Here is an 18,828-nt window from a genome sequence, read left to right on the forward strand (position 1 = left end):
ATCTAGTATCTACCCCCAGGCTGAACCAACCTCACTGCAGAGAATAGACCAGGCTATCTAGTATCTACCCACAGGCTGAACCAACCTCACTGCAGAGAACAGACCAGGCTATCTAGTATCTACCCCCCAGGCTGAACCAACCTCACTGCAGAGAACAGACCAGGCTATCTAGTATCTACCCCACAGGCTGAACCAACCTCACTGCAGAGAACAGAACAGGCTATCTAGTATCTACCCCACAGGCTGAACCAACCTCACTGCAGAGAACAGACCAGGCTATCTAGTATCTACCCCTCAGGCTGAACCAACCTCACTGCAGAGAACAGACCAGGCTATCTAGTATCTACCCCTCAGGCTGAACCAACCTCACTGCAGAGAACAGACCAGGCTATCTAGTATCTACCCCACAGGCTGAACCAACCTCACTGCAGAGAACAGACCAGGCTATCTAGTATCTACCCCACAGGCTGAACCAACCTCACTGCAGAGAACAGACCAGGCTATCTAGTATCTACCCCCAGGCTGAACCAACCTCACTGCAGAGAACAGACCAGGCTATCTAGTATCTACCCCACAGGCTGAACCAACCTCACTGCAGAGAACAGAACAGGCTATCTAGTATCTACCCCACAGGCTGAACCAACCTCACTGCAGAGAACAGAACAGGCTATCTAGTATCTACCCCCAGGCTGAACCAACCTCACTGCAGAGAACAGACCTGGCTATCTAGTATCTACCCCACAGGCTGAACCAACCTCACTGCAGAGAACAGACCAGGCTATCTAGTATCTACCCCACAGGCTGAACCAACCTCACTGCAGAGAACAGACCAGGCTATCTAGTATCTACCCCACAGGCTGAACCAACCTCACTGCAGAGAACAGACCAGGCTATCTAGTATCTACCCCACAGGCTGAACCAACCTCACTGCAGAGAACAGACCAGGCTATCTAGTATCTACCCCACAGGCTGAACCAACCTCACTGCAGAGAACAGAACAGGCTATCTAGTATCTACCCCACAGGCTGAACCAACCTCACTGCAGAGAACAGAACAGGCTATCTAGTATCTACCCCACAGGCTGAACCAACCTCACTGCAGAGAACAGACCAGGCTATCTAGTATCTACCCCACAGGCTGAACCAACCTCACTGCAGAGAACAGAACAGGCTATCTAGTATCTACCCCACAGGCTGAACCAACCTCACTGCAGAGAACAGACCAGGCTATCTAGTATCTACCCCACAGGCTGAACCAACCTCACTGCAGAGAACAGACCAGGCTATCTAGTATCTACCCCACAGGCTAGAACCAACCTCACTGCAGAGAACAGACCAGGCTATCTAGTATCTACCCCACAGGCTGAACCAACCTCACTGCAGAGAACAGACCAGGCTATCTAGTATCTACCCCACAGGCTGAACCAACCTCACTGCAGAGAACAGACCAGGCTATCTAGTATCTACCCCACAGGCTGAACCAACCTCACTGCAGAGAACAGACCAGGCTATCTAGTATCTACCCCACAGGCTGAACCAACCTCACTGCAGAGAACAGACCAGGCTATCTAGTATCTACCCCACAGGCTGAACCAACCTCACTGCAGAGAACAGACCAGGCTATCTAGTATCTACCCCCAGGCTGAACCAACCTCACTGCAGAGAACAGACCAGGCTATCTAGTATCTACCCCACAGGCTGAACCAACCTCACTGCAGAGAACAGACCAGGCTATCTAGTATCTACCCCCAGGCTGAACCAACCTCACTGCAGAGAACAGACCAGGCTATCTAGTATCTACCCCACAGGCTGAACCAACCTCACTGCAGAGAACAGACCAGGCTATCTAGTATCTACCCCTCAGGCTGAACCAACCTCACTGCAGAGAACAGACCAGGCGATCCACCTCTTTCCTGTCTTCTAGATGTTTTAGTATATTTTAGTACAGGGTTGTTTATATAAAGGTGTAAAGAGACTTCCTTTCCCTGGAGGACAATACATGTAGTTTCCTGTTGTGTTGTAGTCGTGCTCTCTCTCCTCTGTGGGTGGTTTCTACAACCACTCAGTCACTCTGTTGATTAGCCACAGGGGTGCAGGCTTTCATTCTAGCCCTGCAGTAACGTATCATCTTCAGATAATCCCGTCCCCACCAGAATGAAAAAAACCCATGATTTAGTTCAGCGTTGGAAACGGGTGTGTTAGTGAAGGCCTGGAGCAAAGTCCTGCACACCCCAGTCAAGGGTTGACATTAACTTTTACAGCCACTTGTTCTTTTAGCCACTCCTCAGTCTCTCTCCTCTCCCTCTCCCTCCCCCTCTCCCTCTCCCCTCTCCCTCTCCCTCTCCCTCTCCCTCCCTCTTCCCTCTCTCCTCTCCCCCTCTCCCTCTTCCCTCCCTCTCCCTCTCTCCTCTCCCCCTCTCCCTCTCTCCTCTCCCCCTCTCCTCTCGCCCAAACTCCCACTCTGAGCTCTGTCGCCCTTGCGCGTCCTCTCGCTGCCTGAGGGCACACACTTAATATGTTGTGAAATCTGTTATGAATGTATTGCAATGTTTTTAAAATGTATAACTGCCTTAATTTTGCTGGACCCCAGGAAGTGTAGCTGCTGCCTTGGCAGGAACTAATGGGGATCCATAATAAATACAAATATCAACACCTAACCCAACACCTAGTCCACATACAACACCTAGCCCAAAACCTAGTCCACATACCAACACCTAGTCCACATACCAACACATAGTCCACATACCAACACCTAGTCCACATACCAACACCTAGTCCACATACCAACACCTAGTCCACATACCAACACCTAGTCCACATACCAACACCTAACCAACACCTAGTCCACATACCAACACCTAGTCCACATACCAACACCTAGTCCACATACCAACACCTAACCCAACACCTAGTCCACATACAACACCTAGCCCAACACCTAGTCCACATACCAACACCTAGTCCACATACCAACACCTAGTCCACATACCAACACCTAGTCCACATACCAACACCTAACCAACACCTAGTCCACATACCAACACCTAGTCCACATACCAACACCTAGTCCACATACCAACACCTAGTCCACATACCAACACCTAACCCACATACCAACACCTAGTCCACATACCAACACCTAGTCCACATACCAACACCTAGTCCACATACCAACACCTAGTCCACATACCAACACCTAGTCCACACACCAACACCTAGTCCACATACCAACACCTAGCTCTTGTCTACCTAGCATGCTCTCCCTTTCTCTCGCACGCTTGCCCGCTTTCTCTCTTCTAAGAGATTTTGTTGCCATGGAGGCAGATCTTTTCCAAATCCTGTTGTATAACAGAGACTAGAGTTCCTTCCCTGTTCTCACAAGTCATCGGAGGGGAGGGGAGTAACACACCTGTGACTGTAATGTGATCTCTACGCTCTGGGCTCTTGGCCATGTTTGCAAACAGACACACAGAGATTCTGTTCTCCTAGAAGTGGTGTGGAATGACCAGACTGCCGCTGCGCTACACCGCCTGGTGTCCATGATATTCTCCTGGGAGGGAGAGAGAGCGAAGGGGAGCACTGTCACTAAGTGTGTTGTGTGTCTGTGTTAGTCAGTGGCTGGATCAGGAGAAGTGTGCAGGCAGGCAGGCAGGCAGACAGACAGACAGGCAGGCGGGCGGGCAGACAGGCAGGCAGGCAGGCAGACAGGCAGACAGGCAGACAGCCAGCTGAAAGGTTTTAGTATAGACGATAGAGGAGGTGGAAGCAGGAGAAGTTCTGGTGTCTGACACTCACATCAAAGTACACAGGAGGAGAATCCAACCTAACTCATTTGTCTCTTCCTCCCTCCTCCTCTCCCTCCCTCCTCCTCTCCTCCTCTGCAGTGTCAGAACATATTAAAATCCAGGCAGAGTCCTGATCCTCAGCCTGCCAATCTGAACGACAACCTCCCCACTACATACACACACACACACATTCTGCTCCGAGCATCTTCAGCGATGCCAACAGGGTTCCAGCCAGCCGCCAGCCCCTCTCCCAGGCTAGCCCCGTGTGTCCAGCCCTGAGCCCTGACCCCCTAACCACTAGCTGACCCCGTGGCTCTAGGAACCCCCGGTGCAGCTGTCCTCCACACAGCCAGGGGGCGCCCTGACCCGGACCGCCACCGGACAGGCAGCGCCACTAACAGGTAATAAAATGTAGATTTGATTTCTATGAACATTACCTCACCTCACCTAGGCTACATCTGAAATGGCATTATTCCTCTATGTCTCAGTAGGTTAACACTGCCAACACTAAGGTCCTCTATGTCTCAGTAGGTTAACACTGCCAACACTAAGGTCCTCTATGTCTCAGTAGGTTAACACTGCCAACACTAAGGTCCTCTATGGCTCAGTAGGTTAACACTGCCAACACTAAGGTCCTCTATGGCTCAGTAGGTTAACACTGCCAACACTAAGGTCCTCTATGTCTCAGTAGGTTAACACTGCCAACACTAAGGTCCTCTATGGCTCAGTAGGTTAACACTGCCAACACTAAGGTCCTCTATGGTTCAGTAGGTTAACACTGCCAACACTAAGGTCCTCTATGTCTCAGTAGGTTAACACTGCCAACACTAAGGTCCTCTGTCTCAGTAAGTTAACACTGCCAACACTAAGGTCCTCTATGTCTCAGTAGGTTAACACTGCCAACTCTAAGGTTCTCTATGTCTCAGTAGGGTAACACTGCCAACACTAAGGTCCTCTATGGTTCAGTAGGTTAACACTGCCAACACTAAGTCCTCTATGTCTCAGTAGGTTAACACTGCCAACACTAAGGTCCTCTATGTCTCAGTAGGTTAACACTGCCAACACTAAGGTCCTCTATGTCTCAGTAGGTTAACACTGCCAACACTAAGGTCCTCTATGTCTCAGTAGGTTAACACTGCCAACACTAAGGTCCTCTATGTCTCAGTAGGTTAACACTGCCAACACTAAGGTCCTCTATGTCTCAGTAGGTTAACACTGCCAACACTAAGGTCCTCTATGTCTCAGTAGGTTAACACTGCCAACACTAAGGTCCTCTATGTCTCAGTAGGGTAACACTGCCAACACTAAGGTCCTCTATGTCTCAGTAGGTTAACACTGCCAACACTAATGTCCTCTATGTCTCAGTAGGTTAACACTGCCAACACTAAGGTCCTCTATGTCTCAGTAGGTTAACACTGCCAACACTAAGGTCCTCTATGGCTCAGTAGGTTAACACTGTCAACACTAAGGTCCTCTATGTCTCAGTAGGTTAACACTGCCAACACTAAGGTCCTCTATGTCTCAGTAGGGTAACACTGCCAACACTAAGGTCCTCTATGTCTCAGTAGGTTAACACTGCCAACACTAAGGTCCTCTATGTCTCAGTAGGTTAACACTGCCAACACTAAGGTCCTCTATGTCTCAGTAGGTTAACACTGCCAACACTAAGGTCCTCTATGTCTCAGTAGGTTAACACTGCCAACACTAAGGTCCTCTATGTCTCAGTAGGTTAACACTGCCAACACTAAGGTCCTCTATGTCTCAGTAGGTTAACACTGCCAACACTAAGGTCCTCTATGTCTCAGTAGGGTAACACTGCCAACACTAAGGTCCTCTATGTCTCAGTAGGTTAACACTGCCAACACTAATGTCCTCTATGTCTCAGTAGGTTAACACTGCCAACACTAAGGTCCTCTATGTCTCAGTAGGTTAACACTGTCAACACTAAGGTCCTCTATGTCTCAGTAGGTTAACACTGCCAACACTAAGGTCCTCTGTGGTTCAGTAAGTTAACACTGCCAACACTAAGGTCCTCTATGTCTCAGTAGGTTAACACTGCCAACACTAAGGTCCTCTATGGCTCAGTAGGTTAACACTGTCAACACTAAGGTCCTCTATGTCTCAGTAGGTTAACACTGCCAACACTAAGGTCCTCTATGGCTCAGTAGGTTAACACTGTCAATACTAAGGTCCTCTATGGCTCAGTAGGTTAACACTGCCAACACTAAGGTCCTCTATGGTTCAGTAACACTGAGGTAGTGGGATTAATTCCCACAGGGATCACATAGACATACTAATGTGTCATAGTAGACAGCAGTAGTTAGAAGCACAAGCATGTAGTGTCTGTAGGGGTGGTGGTGGTAATAATGAACTAGACAGTAGTGGTGGTAGTGTCTGTAGGGGTGGTGGTGGTGGTGGTAATAATGAACTAGACAGTAGTGGTGGTAGTGTCTGTAGGGGTGGTGGTGGTGGTAATAATGAACTAGACAGTAGTGGTGGTAGTGTCTGTAGGGGTGGTGGTGGTGGTAATAATGAACTAGACAGTAGTGGTGGTAGTGTCTGTAGGGGTGGTGGTGGTAATAATGAACTAGACAGTAGTGGTGGTAGTGTCTGTAGGGGGGGTGGTGGTGGTAATAATGAACTAGACAGTAGTGGTGGTAGTGTCTGTAGGGGGTGGTGGTGGTGGTAATAATGAACTAGACAGTAGTGGTGGTAGTGTCTGTAGGGGGTGGTGGTGGTGGTAATAATGAACTAGACAGTAGTGGTGGTAGTGTCTGTAGGGTGGTGGTGGTGGTAATAATGAACTAGACAGTAGTGGTGGTAGTGTCTGTAGGGGGTGGTGGTGGTGGTAATAATGAACTAGACAGTAGTGGTGGTAGTGTCTGTAGGGGTGGTGGTGGTGGTAATAATGAACTAGACAGTAGTGGTGGTAGTGTCTGTAGGGGTGGTGGTGGTGGTAATAATGAACTAGACAGTAGTGGTGGTAGTGTCTGTAGGGGTGGTGGTGGTGGTAATAATGAACTAGACAGTAGTGGTGGTAGTGTCTGTAGGGGTGGTGGTGGTGGTAATAATGAACTAGACAGTAGTGGTGGTAGTGTCTGTAGGGGTGGTGGTGGTGGTAATAATGAACTAGACAGTAGTGGTGGTAGTGTCTGTAGGGGTGGTGGTGGTGGTAATAATGAACTAGACAGTAGTGGTGGTAGTGTCTGTAGGGGGTGGTGGTGGTGGTAATAATGAACTAGACAGTAGTGGTGGTAGTGTCTGTAGGGGGGTGGTGGTGGTAATAATGAACTAGACAGTAGTGGTGGTAGTGTCTGTAGGGGTGGTGGTGGTGGTAATAATGAACTAGACAGTAGTGGTGGTAGTGTCTGTAGGGGTGGTGGTGGTGGTAATAATGAACTAGACAGTAGTGGTGGTAGTGTCTGTAGGGGTGGTGGTGGTGGTAATAATGAACTAGACAGTAGTGGTGGTAGTGTCTGTAGGGGTGGTGGTGGTGGTAATAATGAACTAGACAGTAGTGGTGGTAGTGTCTGTAGGGGTGGTGGTGGTGGTAATAATGAACTAGACAGTAGTGGTGGTAGTGTCTGTAGGGGTGGTGGTGGTGGTAATAATGAACTAGACAGTAGTGGTGGTAGTGTCTGTAGGGGTGGTGGTGGTGGTAATAATGAACTAGACAGTAGTGGTGGTAGTGTCTGTAGGGGTGGTGGTGGTGGTAATAATGAACTAGACAGTAGTGGTGGTAGTGTCTGTAGGGGTGGTGGTGGTGGTAATAATGAACTAGACAGTAGTGGTGGTAGTGTCTGTAGGGGTGGTGGTGGTGGTAATAATGAACTAGACAGTAGTGGTGGTAGTGTCTGTAGGGGTGGTGGTGGTGGTAATAATGAACTAGACAGTAGTGGTGGTAGTGTCTGTAGGGGGTGGTGGTGGTGGTAATAATGAACTAGACAGTAGTGGTGGTAGTGTCTGTAGGGGGGTGGTGGTGGTAATAATGAACTAGACAGTAGTGGTGGTAGTGTCTGTAGGGGTGGTGGTGGTGGTAATAATGAACTAGACAGTAGTGGTGGTAGTGTCTGTAGGGGGTGGTGGTGGTGGTAATAATGAACTAGACAGTAGTGGTGGTAGTGTCTGTAGGGGTGGTGGTGGTGGTAATAATGAACTAGACAGTAGTGGTGGTAGTGTCTGTAGGGGGGGTGGTGGTGGTAATAATGAACTAGACAGTAGTGGTGGTAGTGTCTGTAGGGGTGGTGGTGGTGGTAATAATGAACTAGACAGTAGTGGTGGTAGTGTCTGTAGGGGTGGTGGTGGTGGTAATAATGAACTAGACAGTAGTGGTGGTAGTGTCTGTAGGGTGGTGGTGGTGGTAATAATGAACTAGACAGTAGTGGTGGTAGTGTCTGTAGGGGTGGTGGTGGTGGTAATAATGAACTAGACAGTAGTGGTGGTAGTGTCTGTAGGGGTGGTGGTGGTGGTAATAATGAACTAGACAGTAGTGGTGGTAGTGTCTGTAGGGGTGGTGGTGGTGGTAATAATGAACTAGACAGTAGTGGTGGTAGTGTCTGTAGGGGTGGTGGTGGTGGTAATAATGAACTAGACAGTAGTGGTGGTAGTGTCTGTAGGGGTGGTGGTGGTGGTAATAATGAACTAGACAGTAGTGGTGGTAGTGTCTGTAGGGGTGGTGGTGGTGGTAATAATGAACTAGACAGTAGTGGTGGTAGTGTCTGTAGGGGGTGGTGGTGGTGGTAATAATGAACTAGACAGTAGTGGTGGTAGTGTCTGTAGGGGGGTGGTGGTGGTGGTAATAATGAACTAGACAGTAGTGGTGGTAGTGTCTGTAGGGGTGGTGGTGGTGGTAATAATGAACTAGACAGTAGTGGTGGTAGTGTCTGTAGGGGTGGTGGTGGTGGTAATAATGAACTAGACAGTAGTGGTGGTAGTGTCTGTAGGGGTGGTGGTGGTGGTAATAATGAACTAGACAGTAGTGGTGGTAGTGTCTGTAGGGGTGGTGGTGGTGGTAATAATGAACTAGACAGTAGTGGTGGTAGTGTCTGTAGGGGTGGTGGTGGTGGTAATAATGAACTAGACAGTAGTGGTGGTAGTGTCTGTAGGGGTGGTGGTGGTGGTAATAATGAACTAGACAGTAGTGGTGGTAGTGTCTGTAGGGGGTGGTGGTGGTGGTAATAATGAACTAGACAGTAGTGGTGGTAGTGTCTGTAGGGGTGGTGGTGGTGGTAATAATGAACTAGACAGTAGTGGTGGTAGTGTCTGTAGGGGGTGGTGGTGGTGGTAATAATGAACTAGACAGTAGTGGTGGTAGTGTCTGTAGGGGGTGGTGGTGGTGGTAATAATGAACTAGACAGTAGTGGTGGTAGTGTCTGTAGGGGGTGGTGGTGGTGGTAATAATGAACTAGACAGTAGTGGTGGTAGTGTCTGTAGGGGTGTGGTGGTGGTGGTAATAATGAACTAGACAGTAGTGGTGGTAGTGTCTGTAGGGGTGGTGGTGGTAATAATGAACTAGACAGTAGTGGTGGTAGTGTCTGTAGGGGGGGTGGTGGTGGTAATAATGAACTAGACAGTAGTGGTGGTAGTGTCTGTAGGGGTGGTGGTGGTGGTAATAATGAACTAGACAGTAGTGGTGGTAGTGTCTGTAGGGGTGGTGGTGGTGGTAATAATGAACTAGACAGTAGTGGTGGTAGTGTCTGTAGGGGGGGTGGTGGTAATAATGAACTAGACAGTAGTGGTGGTAGTGTCTGTAGGGGTGGTGGTGGTGGTAATAATGAACTAGACAGTAGTGGTGGTAGTGTCTGTAGGGTGGTGGTGGTGGTGGTAATAATGAACTAGACAGTAGTGGTGGTAGTGTCTGTAGGGGTGGTGGTGGTGGTAATAATGAACTAGACAGTAGTGGTGGTAGTGTCTGTAGGGGGTGGTGGTGGTGGTAATAATGAACTAGACAGTAGTGGTGGTAGTGTCTGTAGGGGTGGTGGTGGTGGTAATAATGAACTAGACAGTAGTGGTGGTAGTGTCTGTAGGGGTGGTGGTGGTGGTAATAATGAACTAGACAGTAGTGGTGGTAGTGTCTGTAGGGGGTGGTGGTGGTAATAATGAACTAGACAGTAGTGGTGGTAGTGTCTGTAGGGGGTGGTGGTGGTGGTAATAATGAACTAGACAGTAGTGGTGGTAGTGTCTGTAGGGGGTGGTGGTGGTGGTAATAATGAACTAGACAGTAGTGGTGGTAGTGTCTGTAGGGGTGGTGGTGGTGGTAATAATGAACTAGACAGTAGTGGTGGTAGTGTCTGTAGGGGGGGTGGTGGTAATAATGAACTAGACAGTAGTGGTGGTAGTGTCTGTAGGGGGGGTGGTGGTGGTAATAATGAACTAGACAGTAGTGGTGGTAGTGTCTGTAGGGGTGGTGGTGGTGGTAATAATGAACTAGACAGTAGTGGTGGTAGTGTCTGTAGGGGTGGTGGTGGTGGTAATAATGAACTAGACAGTAGTGGTGGTAGTGTCTGTAGGGGTGGTGGTGGTGGTAATAATGAACTAGACAGTAGTGGTGGTAGTGTCTGTAGGGGTGGTGGTGGTAATAATGAACTAGACAGTAGTGGTGGTAGTGTCTGTAGGGGTGGTGGTGGTGGTAATAATGAACTAGACAGTAGTGGTGGTAGTGTCTGTAGGGGGTGGTGGTGGTAATAATGAACTAGACAGTAGTGGTGGTAGTGTCTGTAGGGGTGGTGGTGGTGGTAATAATGAACTAGACAGTAGTGGTGGTAGTGTCTGTAGGGGTGGTGGTGGTGGTAATAATGAACTAGACAGTAGTGGTGGTAGTGTCTGTAGGGGTGGTGGTGGTAATAATGAACTAGACAGTAGTGGTGGTAGTGTCTGTAGGGGGTGGTGGTGGTGGTAATAATGAACTAGACAGTAGTGGTGGTAGTGTCTGTAGGGGTGGTGGTGGTGGTAATAATGAACTAGACAGTAGTGGTGGTAGTGTCTGTAGGGGTGGTGGTGGTGGTAATAATGAACTAGACAGTAGTGGTGGTAGTGTCTGTAGGGGGGTGGTGGTGGTAATAATGAACTAGACAGTAGTGGTGGTAGTGTCTGTAGGGGTGGTGGTGGTAATAATGAACTAGACAGTAGTGGTGGTAGTGTCTGTAGGGGTGGTGGTGGTGGTAATAATGAACTAGACAGTAGTGGTGGTAGTGTCTGTAGGGGTGGTGGTGGTGGTGGTAATAATGAACTAGACAGTAGTGGTGGTAGTGTCTGTAGGGGTGGTGGTGGTGGTAATAATGAACTAGACAGTAGTGGTGGTAGTGTCTGTAGGGGGTGGTGGTGGTGGTAATAATGAACTAGACAGTAGTGGTGGTAGTGTCTGTAGGGGGTGGTGGTGGTGGTAATAATGAACTAGACAGTAGTGGTGGTAGTGTCTGTAGGGGGTGGTGGTGGTGGTAATAATGAACTAGACAGTAGTGGTGGTAGTGTCTGTAGGGGTGGTGGTGGTGGTAATAATGAACTAGACAGTAGTGGTGGTAGTGTCTGTAGGGGGGTGGTGGTGGTAATAATGAACTAGACAGTAGTGGTGGTAGTGTCTGTAGGGGGTGGTGGTGGTGGTAATAATGAACTAGACAGTAGTGGTGGTAGTGTCTGTAGGGGTGGTGGTGGTGGTAATAATGAACTAGACAGTAGTGGTGGTAGTGTCTGTAGGGGTGGTGGTGGTGGTAATAATGAACTAGACAGTAGTGGTGGTAGTGTCTGTAGGGGTGGTGGTGGTGGTAATAATGAACTAGACAGTAGTGGTGGTAGTGTCTGTAGGGGTGGTGGTGGTGGTGGTAATAATGAACTAGACAGTAGTGGTGGTAGTGTCTGTAGGGGGTGGTGGTGGTGGTAATAATGAACTAGACAGTAGTGGTGGTAGTGTCTGTAGGGGTGGTGGTGGTGGTAATAATGAACTAGACAGTAGTGGTGGTAGTGTCTGTAGGGGTGGTGGTGGTGGTGGTAATAATGAACTAGACAGTAGTGGTGGTAGTGTCTGTAGGGTGGTGGTGGTGGTGGTAATAATGAACTAGACAGTAGTGGTGGTAGTGTCTGTAGGGGTGGTGGTGGTGGTAATAATGAACTAGACAGTAGTGGTGGTAGTGTCTGTAGGGGTGGTGGTGGTGGTAATAATGAACTAGACAGTAGTGGTGGTAGTGTCTGTAGGGGTGGTGGTGGTGGTAATAATGAACTAGACAGTAGTGGTGGTAGTGTCTGTAGGGGGTGGTGGTGGTGGTAATAATGAACTAGACAGTAGTGGTGGTAGTGTCTGTAGGGGGTGGTGGTGGTAATAATGAACTAGACAGTAGTGGTGGTAGTGTCTGTAGGGGGGTGGTGGTGGTAATAATGAACTAGACAGTAGTGGTGGTAGTGTCTGTAGGGGTGGTGGTGGTGGTAATAATGAACTAGACAGTAGTGGTGGTAGTGTCTGTAGGGGGTGGTGGTGGTAATAATGAACTAGACAGTAGTGGTGGTAGTGTCTGTAGGGGGTGGTGGTGGTGGTAATAATGAACTAGACAGTAGTGGTGGTAGTGTCTGTAGGGGTGGTGGTGGTGGTAATAATGAACTAGACAGTAGTGGTGGTAGTGTCTGTAGGGGTGGTGGTGGTGGTAATAATGAACTAGACAGTAGTGGTGGTAGTGTCTGTAGGGGTGGTGGTGGTGGTAATAATGAACTAGACAGTAGTGGTGGTAGTGTCTGTAGGGGTGGTGGTGGTGGTAATAATGAACTAGACAGTAGTGGTGGTAGTGTCTGTAGGGGGTGGTGGTGGTGGTAATAATGAACTAGACAGTAGTGGTGGTAGTGTCTGTAGGGGTGGTGGTGGTGGTAATAATGAACTAGACAGTAGTGGTGGTAGTGTCTGTAGGGGTGGTGGTGGTGGTAATAATGAACTAGACAGTAGTGGTGGTAGTGTCTGTAGGGGTGGTGGTGGTGGTAATAATGAACTAGACAGTAGTGGTGGTAGTGTCTGTAGGGGGTGGTGGTGGTGGTAATAATGAACTAGACAGTAGTGGTGGTAGTGTCTGTAGGGGGTGGTGGTGGTAATAATGAACTAGACAGTAGTGGTGGTAGTGTCTGTAGGGGTGGTGGTGGTGGTAATAATGAACTAGACAGTAGTGGTGGTAGTGTCTGTAGGGGTGGTGGTGGTGGTAATAATGAACTAGACAGTAGTGGTGGTAGTGTCTGTAGGGGTGGTGGTGGTGGTAATAATGAACTAGACAGTAGTGGTGGTAGTGTCTGTAGGGGGGTGGTGGTGGTAATAATGAACTAGACAGTAGTGGTGGTAGTGTCTGTAGGGGGTGGTGGTGGTGGTAATAATGAACTAGACAGTAGTGGTGGTAGTGTCTGTAGGGGGGTGGTGGTGGTGGTAATAATGAACTAGACAGTAGTGGTGGTAGTGTCTGTAGGGGTGGTGGTGGTGGTAATAATGAACTAGACAGTAGTGGTGGTAGTGTCTGTAGGGGGTGGTGGTGGTGGTAATAATGAACTAGACAGTAGTGGTGGTAGTGTCTGTAGGGGTGGTGGTGGTGGTAATAATGAACTAGACAGTAGTGGTGGTAGTGTCTGTAGGGGGTGGTGGTGGTGGTAATGAACTAGACAGTAGTGGTGGTAGTGTCTGTAGGGGTGGTGGTGGTGGTAATAATGAACTAGACAGTAGTGGTGGTAGTGTCTGTAGGGGGTGGTGGTGGTGGTAATAATGAACTAGACAGTAGTGGTGGTAGTGTCTGTAGGGGGTGGTGGTGGTGGTAATAATGAACTAGACAGTAGTGGTGGTAGTGTCTGTAGGGGTGGTGGTGGTGGTAATAATGAACTAGACAGTAGTGGTGGTAGTGTCTGTAGGGGTGGTGGTGGTGGTAATAATGAACTAGACAGTAGTGGTGGTAGTGTCTGTAGGGGGTGGTGGTGGTGGTAATAATGAACTAGACAGTAGTGGTGGTAGTGTCTGTAGGGGGGTGGTGGTGGTAATAATGAACTAGACAGTAGTGGTGGTAGTGTCTGTAGGGGTGGTGGTGGTGGTAATAATGAACTAGACAGTAGTGGTGGTAGTGTCTGTAGGGGGTGGTGGTGGTAATAATGAACTAGACAGTAGTGGTGGTAGTGTCTGTAGGGGTGGTGGTGGTGGTAATAATGAACTAGACAGTAGTGGTGGTAGTGTCTGTAGGGGGGTGGTGGTGGTAATAATGAACTAGACAGTAGTGGTGGTAGTGTCTGTAGGGGTGGTGGTGGTAATAATGAACTAGACAGTAGTGGTGGTAGTGTCTGTAGGGGGTGGTGGTGGTGGTAATAATGAACTAGACAGTAGTGGTGGTAGTGTCTGTAGGGGTGGTGGTGGTAATAATGAACTAGACAGTAGTGGTGGTAGTGTCTGTAGGGGGGTGGTGGTGGTAATAATGAACTAGACAGTAGTGGTGGTAGTGTCTGTAGGGGGGGTGGTGGTGGTGGTAATAATGAACTAGACAGTAGTGGTGGTAGTGTCTGTAGGGGGTGGTGGTGGTAATAATGAACTAGACAGTAGTGGTGGTAGTGTCTGTAGGGGGTGGTGGTGGTGGTAATAATGAACTAGACAGTAGTGGTGGTAGTGTCTGTAGGGGTGGTGGTGGTGGTAATAATGAACTAGACAGTAGTGGTGGTAGTGTCTGTAGGGGGTGGTGGTGGTAATAATGAACTAGACAGTAGTGGTGGTAGTGTCTGTAGGGGGTGGTGGTGGTGGTAATAATGAACTAGACAGTAGTGGTGGTAGTGTCTGTAGGGGGTGGTGGTGGTGGTAATAATGAACTAGACAGTAGTGGTGGTAGTGTCTGTAGGGGGGTGGTGGTGGTAATAATGAACTAGACAGTAGTGGTGGTAGTGTCTGTAGGGGTGGTGGTGGTGGTAATAATGAACTAGACAGTAGTGGTGGTAGTGTCTGTAGGGGTGGTGGTGGTGGTAATAATGAACTAGACAGTAGTGGTGGTAGTGTCTGTAGGGGTGGTGGTGGTGGTAATAATGAACTAGACAGTAGTGGTGGTAGTGTCTGTAGGGGTGGTGGTGGTGGTAATAATGAACTAGACAGTAGTGGTGGTAGTGTCTGTAGGGGGGTGGTGGTGGTGGTAATAATGAACTAGACAGTAGTGGTGGTAGTGTCTGTAGGGGGGTGGTGGTGGTGGTAATAATGAACTAGACAGTAGTGGTGGTAGTGTCTGTAGGGGTGGTGGTGGTAATAATGAACTAGACAGTAGTGGTGGTAGTGTCTGTAGGGGTGGTGGTGGTAATAATGAACTAGACAGTAGTGGTGGTAGTGTCTGTAGGGGTGGTGGTGGTGGTAATAATGAACTAGACAGTAGTGGTGGTAGTGTCTGTAGGGGTGGTGGTGGTGGTAATAATGAACTAGACAGTAGTGGTGGTAGTGTCTGTAGGGGGGTGGTGGTGGTGGTAATAATGAACTAGACAGTAGTGGTGGTAGTGTCTGTAGGGGGGGTGGTGGTGGTAATAATGAACTAGACAGTAGTGGTGGTAGTGTCTGTAGGGGTGGTGGTGGTAATAATGAACTAGACAGTAGTGGTGGTAGTGTCTGTAGGGGGTGGTGGTGGTAATAATGAACTAGACAGTAGTGGTGGTAGTGTCTGTAGGGGGGTGGTGGTGGTGGTAATAATGAACTAGACAGTAGTGGTGGTAGTGTCTGTAGGGGGGGTGGTGGTGGTGGTAATAATGAACTAGACAGTAGTGGTGGTAGTGTCTGTAGGGGTGGTGGTGGTAATAATGAACTAGACAGTAGTGGTGGTAGTGTCTGTAGGGGGTGGTGGTGGTGGTAATAATGAACTAGACAGTAGTGGTGGTAGTGTCTGTAGGGGTGGTGGTGGTGGTAATAATGAACTAGACAGTAGTGGTGGTAGTGTCTGTAGGGGTGGTGGTGGTAATAATGAACTAGACAGTAGTGGTGGTAGTGTCTGTAGGGGTGGTGGTGGTGGTAATAATGAACTAGACAGTAGTGGTGGTAGTGTCTGTAGGGGTGGTGGTGGTGGTAATAATGAACTAGACAGTAGTGGTGGTAGTGTCTGTAGGGGTGGTGGTGGTGGTGGTAATAATGAACTAGACAGTAGTGGTGGTAGTGTCTGTAGGGGTGGTGGTGGTAATAATGAACTAGACAGTAGTGGTGGTAGTGTCTGTAGGGGGTGGTGGTGGTGGTAATAATGAACTAGACAGTAGTGGTGGTAGTGTCTGTAGGGGTGGTGGTGGTGGTGGTAATAATGAACTAGACAGTAGTGGTGGTAGTGTCTGTAGGGGTGGTGGTGGTAATAATGAACTAGACAGTAGTGGTGGTAGTGTCTGTAGGGGTGGTGGTGGTAATAATGAACTAGACAGTAGTGGTGGTAGTGTCTGTAGGGGTGGTGGTAATAATGAACTAGACAGTAGTGGTGGTAGTGTCTGTAGGGGTGGTGGTGGTGGTAATAATGAACTAGACAGTAGTGGTGGTAGTGTCTGTAGGGGTGGTGGTGGTAATAATGAACTAGACAGTAGTGGTGGTAGTGTCTGTAGGGGTGGTGGTGGTGTTAATACGTTTGTAGTGTACCTAGACAGTATCTAAACTAGGAGCAGGTGGTAGTGTACCTAGACAGTATCTAAACTAGGACCAACTGAGTGGTCATGTTGCTTGTGTCTTCTTTTAAACCTGCTTTATTTCTTCTGCTGTTGTTTAACATTCTATTATGGGTTTTTACTCTATCCTCTCTCTCATGTTCTCTCTCATGTTCTCTCTCTCTCTCTCTCTCATGTTCTCTCTCTCTCTGTCTCATGTTCTCTCTCTCTCTCTGTCTCTCGCTCTCTCTCTGTCTCTCGCTCTCTCTCATGTTCTCTCTCATGTTCTCTCTCTCTCTGTCTCTCTCTCATGTTCTCTCTCTCTCTCTGTCTCTCTCTCATGTTCTCTCTCTCTCTCTCTCTCTATCTATCTATCTATCTCTATCTGTCTATCTATCTATCAATGTATCTTTCTCTCTCTCCTCCTCTCTCTCTCCCTCCCCCTCTCTCTCTCTCTATCCTCTCTCTCTCTCTCTATCCTCTCTCTATCTATCATTCTCTCCTCCCTCTCTCTCTCCCTCCCCCTCTCTCTCTCTCTCTATCCTCCTCTCTCTCATGTTCTTGCCTCTCTTCTGTCTTGTATCCTAGGCATGGCTCCAATTCGGGACTCGGTCAGCCACTCCCCTAACCAAACAGGTGACAACCTTTGACCTTGCCTCCTGTTGTCTCTGTCTCTGAACCTCTCCCTACACTACTACAGTCAGACAACGGGTCCATTCCTGAAGTCCCCCCAGGAGCTCACGTTAACGTTAATGCTGTTATGTCGACTCAGTGTGTCGGTCCTTGTCTGATCTTGCCTGCTGTCCACCTTTAGATAGTCTCACCTTGCCTGCTGTCCACCTTTAGATAGTCTCACCTTGCCTGCTGTCCACCTTTAGATAGTCTCACCTTGCTGCTGTCCACCTTTAGATAGTCTCACCTTGCCTGCTGTCCACCTTTAGATAGTCTCACCTTGCCTGTCCACCTTTAGATAGTCTCACCTTGCCTGCTGTCCACCTTCAGATAGTCTCACCTTGCCTGCTGTCCACCTTCAGATAGTCTCACCTTGCCTGCTGTCCACCTTTAGATAGTCTCACCTTGCCTGCTGTCCACCTTTAGATAGTCTCACCTTGCCTGCTGTCCACCTTTAGATAGTCTCACCTTGCCTGCTGTCCACCTTTAGATAGTCTCACCTTGCCTGCTGTCCACCTTTAGATAGTCTCACCTTGCCTGCTGTCCACCTTTAGATAGTCTCACCTTGCCTGCTGTCCACCTTTAGATAGTCTCACCTTGCCTGCTGTCCACCTTTAGATAGTCTCACCTTGCCTGCTGTCCACCTTTAGATAGTCTCACCTTGCCTGCTGTCCACCTTTAGATAGTCTCACCTTGCCTGCTGTCCACCTTTAGATAGTCTCACCTTGCCTGCTGTCCACCTTAAACTACTTTTGTCACAGCATGGCTCCTACAAAGGTAGGGGTTAGGGTACAAAGGTAGGGGTTAGGGTACAAAGGCACAGACAGCTAGAGAGGGAGAGAGGCGGGAGAGAGGGAGGGAGAGGGAGCATTCTGACTTGGCAGCCATCGTGTGTGTGTGTGACTGACGAGAATGAGAGCGGCTTTCCAGAAAACCAGGGTGGCTAATTCTGAGAAGAACGGATAGAGAATGAGAATAGAGGGGGGTGGAGGGATATAGGAGACATGAAAGGCTTCCTTTAGTACTGAGGCAGAGCTGCTAGCAGTAGAAGAACCAACAGCCCCCCCTCTCCAATGTCCTTCCTTTTCCCTCCCCTGTCTCCCCCCGTCTCCCTCCCTCCCCCCCGTCTCCCTCCCTCCTCCGTCTCCCCCCGTCTCCCTCCCTCCCCCCGTCTCCCTCCCTCCTCCGTCTCCACTGTCTTCCCCCCTCCCCCCCGTCTCCCTCCCTCCTCCGTCTCCACCCGTCTCCCTCCCTCCTCCGTCTCCACTGTCTCCCCCCCTCCCCCGTCTCCCTCCCTCCTCCGTCTCCACCCGTCTCCCTCCCTCCTCCGTCTCCACTGTCTCCCCCGTCTCCCTCCCTCCTCCGTCTCCACTGTCTCCCCCCCCCCCCCGTCTCCCTCCCTCCTCCGTCTCCACCCGTCTCCCTCCCTCCTCCGTCTCCACTGTCTCCCCCCCTCCTCCCTCCCCCGTCTCCCTCCCTCCTCCGTCTCCACTGTCTCCCCCCCCTCCCCCGTCTCCCTCCCTCCTCCGTCTCCACCCGTCTCCCTCCCTCCTCCGTCTCCACTGTCTCCCCCCCCCCCCCCGTCTCCCTCCCTCCTCCGTCTCCTCCCGTCTCCCTCCCTCCTCCGTCTCCACTGTCTCCCCCCGTCTCCCTCCCTCCTCCCTCCCCCCCGTCTCCTCCCTCCTCCCTCCCCCCGTCTCCCTCCCTCCTCCGTCTCCACTGTCTCCCCCCCTCCCCCCCGTCTCCCTCCCTCCTCCGTCTCCACCCGTCTCCCTCCCTCCTCCGTCTCCACTGTC

General features: G+C 49.7%; 1 protein-coding gene across 1 annotated transcript in view; it reads left to right on the plus strand.

Moving 5' to 3' along the window:
• The first annotated feature begins 4,106 nt into the window (after positions 1 to 4,106).
• LOC121540125 (trinucleotide repeat-containing gene 6A protein) overlaps positions 4,107 to 18,828 on the plus strand; it is a 70,248-nt gene continuing 55,526 nt past the window's right edge. The window contains exon 1 of the mRNA XM_045207651.1: positions 4,107 to 4,185. The gene's annotated coding sequence lies outside the window, so the exon portion shown is untranslated. The remainder of the gene's footprint in view (positions 4,186 to 18,828) is intronic.

This window comes from Coregonus clupeaformis, chromosome 26 (genome assembly GCF_020615455.1).
Source record: "Coregonus clupeaformis isolate EN_2021a chromosome 26, ASM2061545v1, whole genome shotgun sequence".
NCBI lineage: Eukaryota > Metazoa > Chordata > Actinopteri > Salmoniformes > Salmonidae > Coregonus > Coregonus clupeaformis.